General features: G+C 36.1%; 1 long non-coding RNA gene across 2 annotated transcripts; it reads left to right on the top strand.

The window, feature by feature from the left end:
- Positions 1–2,869: 2,869 nt before the first annotated feature.
- Positions 2,870–10,112, top strand: LOC122083355. 2 transcript variants are annotated; one of them, XR_006141630.1, is made up of 6 exons: positions 2,870–3,021; positions 3,172–3,242; positions 3,390–3,459; positions 3,599–3,673; positions 9,193–9,522; positions 9,799–10,112. It is a non-coding gene; the product is annotated as an uncharacterized LOC122083355 (long non-coding RNA). The 2 variants fall into 2 exon arrangements; XR_006141629.1 differs by having other exon boundaries at positions 3,350–3,459.
- Positions 10,113–10,447: the final 335 nt, after the last annotated feature.

The following is a 10,447-nucleotide window of genomic DNA, read 5'->3' as shown; positions in this document are numbered from 1 at the left end:
TTAGATGCACTTATCTCATCGTATTTTGTTCTCATTTTTACACATAATATATTTTTTTTGTGGAATTTTGCATATTACTTATTGGAGGCAGTTTTCCTTTACCGACATTCAAGGGAGAATTCCTTGACCGAGGGATTCAGAGGGTATCAAGGAAAAATTGAGGTATAATTGACTTCATATTATAAGGGCAGAGTATTTTGTAACCCTAAATGAGTGTACTTTCCCGCACACAGTGGAGCAGAACTATCTCTTTACTTATTTAAGTGTTTATATTTCAAAACTATATTTGTATATATTCTAAGAATTTTCGCACGATTTTTTGACAATTTATCTATATGTATCCTCATAAACTTGCACATGTGGTCATTAATTTGTTAGGTGATATAGAAAGTAAATGTGGGAGAGATAAAGAGAACAAAAGTTCATGAACACTACCCACACTTCATATTAGAAAAAAATGCAACATCATCGTATCATGTGAATATATGTTGCATATACCCTTTGAATTTTCATATGATTTAAAAAAAAAAAAAAATATATATATATATATATATATACTTAAACGTATCTTGCATCTCTTTAATGCAATACAACACATTTCCTGAATCACCTTTCTATTACCAATATACTTCTAACCTTGCACACGCGAGTAGTGTATAATCACTTCCATAGCTTTACTTGTATGCCACTTTTTTTTTTTTTAGGGAGGGCGGGTGAGTAAAACTAGGGGACATGTACGTCGGCTCTACACTTATCATCATCCTATACATCTCTATTAGGTGAATGGTAAGCGACACATCATATATAGAGTCAAAGGGATAGTTGTTTGTTTGTACATTTCTTTTCATTTGCTCAATCTCCTACTCATTCCAAGCACCACTCAGTGCCAAAAAGCACCAATCTTTGGATACAATGGACCTAGCTATCACCATCAACTTCATTGTCTATCATTTTCGCCATCGCATTCATCATTGAAAATTAAAAAGAGAAGACCCAATTGTGGAGAGACCAGGTGCTGTTGGGTTTATTTATGGTCTTCCTGAGTAATTTTTTAGAACCTGTTCTTGGATTCATAAAAAAGAGATTGTGACAGTAATTTCTTTCTTAATTAAATATTTATAAGAGATGATCTTTGCAGGGAAAAAAATGATTTTTTTTATTGATAGCTCTTAAGGTGTTAAATAATCGGTAATTTTACTTTCATACCCTTTAAGTATAACATAGGTAATTTTGATAATGATATAATGATATGTTACTTTCAACTTATTTTTGAAAAGCTTATATATTCCTATTTAAAGTACTTTTGAGAATATATAAGACAAGAGGCAATTACAATGTGTCAAGTTCTAAATATAGTTCTTAGGTTGTGAGTCACATTTGGTTAAATTGATGGGGGCTACAATCGTGTAGAATTTGTTTTCCTTTACACAAAAGGAGGCAGTCATTTTGCCATACTTTATATAGGGTCCATAAATGATAGTACATAATCTTTTGTAGGATAAAATACTGTCAAATTTTATAATTACATTTGGTTTGGTTTTTTTTTTTTTTTGGATAAGAAGAAAGTTCATCCTAAAGAAAATCATGTACAGCCTAAGGCCTCTTGAACGATTGACACTACAAGAAAAAGGGGTATTTGCGACACTTTTTTAGAGACGGACATATTTTCTGTCTCCTAAATTAATCATTCGAGACATAAATAAATTCGTCGCTAAATTTTGATTATTTGAGACAAAGAATATACCGTCGCAATATTTGAGACGGGTTATTTCCGTTGCCATTGTACTGTCCCTATATATTTAACAATTGGGACAGAAAACTTACCGTCTCAATTTTTGAGACAGATATTTCCGTCCCGTCAGCGATTGAATTTATATCTATTACGACGGACAGTTTTTCCATCTCTAAATGGACAATTAGGGACAAAAATAATTTTGTCCCTAGTTATGAAGCAATTGAGACAGATTATAACCGTCCCATATTTAGGGACGGATTATTTTCTGTCTCAAGTATTACGAATTGGGACATTTTATACTCCATCGCTACTGCTCACGTATTTTCCTATCAGTTTTATATCTATTATGACAGATAGTTTTCCGTCTCTAAATTGGCATACTGTTAAGTTTGTCTCGAATTCTTGACCCGTTTTGAAGATTGACCCGATCTGACATATTTTGGTGGCGACCCGAATGGGAAATTTTCTGAGATCTGTGATGGAAGCAGAGGGCTTGGGCCGATAGGCCCAAGCCCGGAGCCCATCACTGATCTCGTATGGGGGTGCGGGGGCTACGCCCCCGCGGTATGGTTCGACCGGATCGACCGCGACCCGATGGGTCGAACCGCTATTTGGCGTATATATATATAATGTACTGTTGCTTGTTGAGAGTCATTGTATTCTAGGGTTTTCACGAAGCTAGGGTTTCAGGGCGAGTTCTTCCTCGCCGCTGCTAGGGTGTAATCCTTCATCTGCATAGTGAATCATCTTCTTCTTCGCCCGAGGACGTAGCACACCACCCTGGTGTGTGAACCTCGTTAAATCTCTGTGTCGTACGGATCTATTGTCTCTCTTTATTCGTGTTTCTTGGTGTTTGATCTAACACATACCTATGTAGCAATTGAGACAGATTTTGAGACAGATTTTAACCGTCCCATATTTAGGGACGGATTTTATTCTGTCTCAAGTATTATGAATTGGGACGGTTTATTCTCCATCGCTACTGCTCACATATTTCACCTTCCCGCGCAACACTTAGCCAACCGCGCTTTTCCATATTTCGACAACTCTGGAATTATGAAGGGGAAAATCACTACGCCGCTGCTCGCATTCCTCTTTTCCAAAATCATAGCCTATGCTCGCATACCTGCTCGTCATATTTCAACCGAGATTTTCCAAAATCGAAGACCTAACAGGGTCATTATATTTCACGCCTTCACTCACTGGTTTCCCACGCAGTGAGCAACCATTGTAAATCTCCAAGAAATCCGATCATCTTCCTTCCCAAAACTGAAACCCAAAATCAGGTACGCTATTTTCCTCTCCCACTTCTCTTTATTATGATTTTTCTTGTATTTCGATCTATTCATTACCATTAAATCTCATATTACAACCGAGTTTTTCAAAATCTAAGAGTAAAGCGTTTCCGCCTTTATGTATCCCTGTTTCCCACGAAGTGAGAGCAGCCGCTGTAAATCTCCCTCAAAATCGATCATCTTCCTTTCCGAAAGGTGAAACCCGAACTCAGGTATGCTATTTCCCTCTCTCACTTCTCTTTATTATGATTTTTCTTGTATTTTGATCTATTCATTACCATTAAATCTCATATTACAACCGAGTTTTTCAAAATCTAAGAGTAAAGCCTTTCCGCCTTCACTCCCTGTTTCCCACGAAGTGAGAGCACCGCTGTAAATCTCCCTCAAAATCGATCATCTTCCTTTCCAAAAGGTGAAACCCGAACTCAGGTATGCTATTTCCCTCTCTCACTTCTCTTCATTATGATTTTTCTTGTATTTAGATCTTTTCCTTATCATTAAATCCAGTCATATTTCAACCGAGCTTTTTCAAAATCGAAGATCTAACAGTGCCTGGTTTCCCATGAAGTGAGAGCAACCATTGTCAAGAACCCCTGAAGAAACTCGATCATCTTTCTTCCCAAAAGCTGAAACCCTAAGTCAGGTATGCTATTTTCCTATCTCACTTTTCTTTATTACGATTTTTCTTGTATTTTGATCTATCCTTACCATTAAATCAGCATAAGAGAGAAATCCATGGAAATGGTGGAGTTCCTGTCTTTTACCATGATCATTGTAGTGTTTCTTAATATGTTTGGATGAGTATTCTTGCTCTTTTTTTTTTTTTCTTTAATTTTTCTTTACACCTATGAGCAGCGTGGTATATGAGATGAATCCACAGAAGTGGCCGTTTAATGCTTTCCCAAATTTCAGAATGAATTCAATACCCATATCCAAAACTAATTCATATAATACAACGGTGAGTAACATATTAGAGCTTGAATTAGAAATTAAATTGATCCATTATTTGTGCTGCAGTTCCAGAGATTGAATGGTTTAAAAATATGTGATTATGATGGCTGATCATGGAACAGTTTGCATCATGTAATAGCATAAAAAACTTAGAATTTACAGATCAAAGACTGGGACAGCGTTAGGAGTGTATGAATTAGGAATTAAGTAGAGGAGTCTACTATTTTCCCTGACTGTAGCACATGGCTTATTTTCCCCTGTTTTTAGGGATATTTAGGCCAGATTTGATGATGATTGAATTTTCAGTTTTTTAATCATAGATGATAATTGAGGCTTCCACCCCTTACTCTGTAAAATAGATTCCCACTATCTCATATCATGTGCTTTTTTTCCCCTATTTGAAATAGGTGCAAATGAGAATCCATGTGGCTAACTCTATTTAGTTGGATAGGTTGAGTTGGAGGAGGTGTTGCTTGTTAGCCATGTGTAAATATGGGTAAATAGATTCTCTATTGAACAACTGAATTTTCTTTCAATGGTGAAGGAAGAAACCCATCTCATGGTCATCAGTATCATTAAATGATCAAGGGAAATTAACTAGCTTAAGTTAGAGGTATAGCATGTTCATGTGAGACTGTTTGCATGAACAGTGGTTTGGGGCCAATATGAATAACTATCTGGCTGAGATTATTTACCTTCAATTTTTTCAAGTTTAAGAGTTAAGGCGGCACAAACAAGGTGCCAAGGTGTCACCTATGCGACTAAGGCGCTAATCCAGACAAAGCCGCTTGCTATGCGATGCTTTGACAACTAAGGTTTTGAAGATGGAAAGCAACAAGTAGATATCCTCCCATAAAAGGTCTATGTTGAGGACATCAAAGTAGACATGACTGAAGTGGTGATAGATGAGGTAGAAGAAACTTTATAATCATGCTCGTGTAACTACTCCAAAATCTTACCGTATATGATAGTCAACTTTTCCATTGGATTCTTTATTTTCTTATTCAATTTCGAAGTTGTTAGATCTAGGAATTTTTTAGTTAAGCAATCATTGTTGATAATGACTCTAAAATTGTATCCATTTCATTTTTGTTCTAGTTTAATTTTCTTTCCCTTCCCTTCTTTTCCACCAGAGAGCCATTTTGTTGGTAGGAACAAATAGTATACTTGGAAAATTTGTGTGTATAGGTTCTTCCTTTACGTTTCTTCACTATTTCATTAGGTAACTAAAGGAGATAATGTGAGTGGGTTGGCATACCTCTGGTAGCCCAGTTTCCTTTTTCTCCTATTCTCTCAATTTTCTCTCTTCTGATTCTGTTACTACTACTTAGGATTTGCGATTCAACTGATGGCGAACGACTTATTCAAGATGTAGTGACCTCTTGGATTGAATAACTCTTAGGACTGCAAGAATTTTATGTTGATATTAGCAATCATGTGTTGGGTTTTAGTTTCTGTCTGGGTCTAGTTTACTTAGCTGTCCTCTGTCTAAAGAACGGAATTTGTAACATGCATTGCTGTCTGCTGAGGATGTCAAGGGGTTGCATTCAGTAAGATGTAAGTAATGCTGAACTTTGTTTTTCAATTTGCTACAACTATAAAGGTTTTGAAAAATAATGTGATGGTGGGTTTCGGTAGCTTAATTGATGGTTTATATTTATTAATTTACAGTCTACTTATGAAATTGGTTTATATTATCAACACTCAATAATGTAGGCACTAAAAGAATTATTGTTAATGAGAAATCCTTCATGTTGTGACACTCAAGTGTTGTTTGTTTTGCATTCCCGTACTCAGATTCCAGAATGTGTCTGTGAAGCCGGTCCATTCTTGAAAGACATTTTTATGCATTTTGAGTTCTCGTTTTGGCTGTCTCATGTTCTCGTGTGTGTGGGCCGTGATTTGTGAATGAGATATGAAGCTCTGAAGACCTTCTGGCTTTCATCTACTTCAACTCGAATGGCTGATTTTCATAGATACTCCTCTCAAAATTATGATTCTGTATGCACCTTCTCTCTCAGAATCTTAAACGCAGGAGCCAACCTTTGAATCTCATAGGTACCACAGCCAAAAATCCTCCACTCTTCCCTGGCCCTATGCTCAACCTTCCGCATAGAGGTATTCTTTGGTTCCCGATAACTTAATCCATGTTCTTGACTGAAACTGATATGGAAAACGGTGTGCAATCCTCAGGGATCTCTTGATGTGGGCTCACATCTCTGACTACCTCACTTTCAAGAGATCAAAAAATTTCAAGTCCACAGTATGACTTCTAATTTTTTGCTCTTCATTCTTCAGATTCACTAATATGTATCATACCTGCTCTGTTTTGGGTGTTGAGTTTGATAGGAGAATGAAGTGTTGGATCTCTCTTTCATTCTACTAGTGCTACTAGTTCTGGGATCACTTAAGCTGCAAAATCTAACCAAGCATTTGTCCAACTGCACTCCTGGCATAAATACTTCTCCTTTTCACATTTAGATTTGATTCCTATTCAAAGTAGATAAGTCATTATGTTATGACAGCTCACAGCAGTTAAGATTTAAATTCGTCATTCTTTTGGTGTTACCCATCATGAATCAGCAACTTACTTCCACTTGGCATATGGAGTATGAGTTGATACAAAATTGAGGAAACTAAAGGGAAATCATGTTCCCTTGGGTGGTGACTATGGATTCTGGTCCTCGACAAGTTTTTCACTCCTAATTATCTACAAAGCAGGGGTTATCAATAGGCTAACAGATGAGTCATATTCAGTGAGGATGAGGATGCAGTACTACATTAATTCATCTCCTGTAAATTACCAATAGACACTGGTCTATTTGGGGAGTATCTAGTGATGCCGTTCAAAGTGGAGCTTTTTCTTGCAATAATAAAGGCCCCTTTAATGAGAGGGAGAGTGATGTAAAACCTGGGTCAGGAAACCCAATATGGGACTGTGGTAGGCCCACCCAATCGTTTCTGCAGCTTTATATTGGGAGGTCTCCAACTCACCAGACTTAAACCTATTTTCTTCAACTGCTCAAGAATTAAGACTGAAAAAGACAAGACCAAGTGACCCTGGAAGGAGCTGTACTCTTCAAAATGCATGCCCCATCACCAATTTCTGATTCTTTGTCAGACAAAAAAAACTGCCATAATGTTTAACTCAGAAATCACCTTCTGCACCATTTTTCCATAAACTCAGCTGGAACAGTAAGGTCAAAATCCAACAAGTTTCTTCTAAATTCAGTAGTATAAATGATAGACCAGAGTTCAAATGATAGATCCACCACCCTAACATCAAAGACAAGAATCGCCAAGACCTCTTTAGAGGATAAGTGAGTGAATATAGGTGGGTATAAATCTCTCATAGCTTTCCCCCAAAATCCCTTTATCTTCCCAAAAGTAGCTTCTTGCAACATTATCCAGCTGAATAGCAGTCAATGCCACAAAATCTTGATGAAATTTCATAAGGTTCTTCCAAACTAACACCCCAAGAGAACCAACTCACCTAAAGGTATTTAACCCTCCATCTGACATTAGGTACAAGTCTAGTTACTTGCAACATTATCCAGCTGAAAGCCTTAAGTCTTATTACTTGTTAAGAAGTTCACATTAGGTACAAGTCTAGTTCCTTTTATTATTATTATTAAAAAAAAGGAAAAACTTTGCACAGAGTTGTAACCCTCCTCCCAATCAGTTGAATGGAATTGAATTATTTTAAAGCGTTTGTATGTGAATGTGAGGAACTATCTCTCTTGCAGCAACATAGGCTGTGTATGGCAGTGTTTTTATTCCAAATTAGTATTTTTGTGTTTTCGTTCATTTGGAATGCTTCTGTACCAAAAAAAATGTCGTATGGTAAAACTGGAAAAAATATATTTCTGCTACTAAAACAGAGTAGAAACACGTATGGAATGCATATTAACAGAATTATATCTTCTGTTCTGTGGTGGTATTGGTGGCTGTAGCAAGAGTGTAAAATACAGAATTTTTAGTAAAAAAATTCTTTTTGTTAAACTCTGTCTTGAATGTGAAGTTTGATTCTTTTTTTATTAAGCAGAAATCTCTTTTACCCTTTCTATTTTGGTTGAGATCAAGATATTTCGTTAATTTTAACAAATAGATTTCTGCTCTAAACCCCTAACCATTCCTTTCTTTGTTCCCTCACGTGCATTGATTTGTCTTTTGGCGCAGTCAAATCATTGGCAAAAACAAACGCAAAAGAAAAACCATTTGAATTTGTTAATTGAACAATTGTTTTGGAAGAAGGGAGACAACCACTGCATCAAGGAACTCTGCAAGGAAGTTTAGAAGTATGTTTGATAGAGTAAATTGGAACGAATACTTTAGATGGAAATTAATGCTAGTTTAGATTAAAAGACCGTTTCTTCTTCTAATATGTACAGTATCAATTCATCGGTTCTTCTTTTCTCTCCCTCCCTTTTTTTTTAACTCCTTAAACAAGGGGTTTCCTTTTTTACTCTATTTGGTTGCAAGTAAAGGGCAGATAAAGGAATTGAGATTGACACCCATATGTTTTTAGTAAAACCTGAATAAGATTGTGAAATGAGAATTAAAATACCATATGTTTTGGGAAAGAATTTTTCATTCCAACCAGTGATTAGAGTTCACTCATTATAATTTTTGTAAGCAAAAGAACCTTAGTGCCTTAGTGGTCCGGGTATAAAATATCAGACCCGCTATCCAATGAAAGGGATAGCGAAAAAGTATCTACAACAGGGAAGGGCAGCATAGTCCACACGAGTTTGGAAGTTTCCTGCTCCAGGTTGGCAAGGTCTTTTATTTTTTTGTTTTCAAAAGTAAATTCTTAGTTCCTTTTATTACTTTTATTAAAAAAACATGAGAAAGAATCTGGCCACCTTGATTGAACCGGGTGTAAAAGACTCTATTCCTCCTTTGTCGAATCAATGGACATATGGACTAGTTTGCGAAACCTTGGTGCTTAAACTGGATGACCGATGTGTAGTATTGCTGTCACTAGGCCATTGTGTGATTCTTACCCTTTTATGTATTTTTGGAAAACAGTTGCCCACCTCGCATAAATTGGTGTCTATACTTGGGTTAATGCAATTCTATTTCATTTCATTGGTTCCATATTGATTGTGTATTTCTAAGTTTGGTTGGTAAGTTCCTAATTAATTATCTTCGAAATGAGACTGTGGTACCCATAATATCTCGTTCATTTATTTTTTAATTTTCATGCAGGAAAAAATGGATGCAGAACTAGAAAAGAAATCAGCAGAAGAACAGATGGACAATGATGTGCATGAGGATATCTTCACTAAAGTAATGGGCCCTGAAGGTCATGGATGGGTGCGTTTAATGGGAAGAGGGGTAAGCCCAAAGGATTGGCGCCAGTCATCACAAGACATTGCTGAAATTCGTCGGGAGAATGTCGAGTTACGGAGTGAGGTGAAATGTCTGAGAGAGCAGAACACAAAGCATGAAGAGCTAATATCTACAATGCAATCTCAGCTCAATATGCTAATGCAAATTGTGGTAGGGAAGCAACAAGACGGTGCTCAGAACATAGAGGTATCGTTTTATACTCTAGCTATTTAATTATCGTATATTAGTAGTTTTACAGTTTTTAAAACGATGTTTATGGAGAAAATTTCATACGGAAAGACATTCTTTATGCTTCACATCGTGAAGGTCATTTATCTCATTCATTTTGAACTCTTGTGATCATGTCAGCCTTATGCTCGAGGTGAAATGAATTTATGTTGATTATAATGTTTATAATTACTTACCATTGAATAGTTGCGAATCATTGATTAATATACTAACGTTAGTATCTAAACTATGCAGGCTGAAGTTGCTGTTGAAGGTTGACGCGCGTGTCTTAACTCTTGGGCCAAATATCTTTTTGTTTTGAAATTTTTTGATGATAGAAAAGCTAAAATTGTGTATATAGATGAATGGTTCAACTTAAGGAGAGTGCATGTCATGTTGGAGTTGTATGTTGCTATGAGTCTTCATCTTAGAGGTGTCAAAGTTCCCTATTGAATAATTTCTCTGAAATATTAGTTTTTGAGACGGGTTATGTAAATATTAAGTCTTTGTATGGATTTCTTTCATGTTAATACTTTTGGATGATATAATTATTAACTGTTGTTTGGTTAGATCTAGTAATGTGTAAGAACAGGGTCATTATATTATGCATGCCAGCAACATGAAATTTTTTTTTTTCTACATGATTTTTAGAGACGGATTTTTTCCGTCTCTAAAAGCATAAAGCTTTTCTTAATTGCAACGGAAATTATATGTCTTTATAAGGTGGACATTATTCAAGACAGAAAAAATTTGTCCCAAATGATAAAGTATTTAAAAAAAGCTTTTATTAATTGAGACGGAAGTAATCTGTCTCTATAAGGGGGAAATTATTAAAGACAGTAAAAATCTGTCTCATATGATAAACACCTTTCTTATTTGGGACGGCCGTTATCTGTCTCTATAA

The sequence above is a fragment of the Macadamia integrifolia genome, chromosome 7 (genome assembly GCF_013358625.1).
Source record: "Macadamia integrifolia cultivar HAES 741 chromosome 7, SCU_Mint_v3, whole genome shotgun sequence".
Classification (NCBI taxonomy): Eukaryota; Viridiplantae; Streptophyta; class Magnoliopsida; order Proteales; family Proteaceae; genus Macadamia; species Macadamia integrifolia.
Note: the sequence above shows the minus strand (reverse complement) of the source record. Positions and strands in the feature narration are given on the sequence as shown.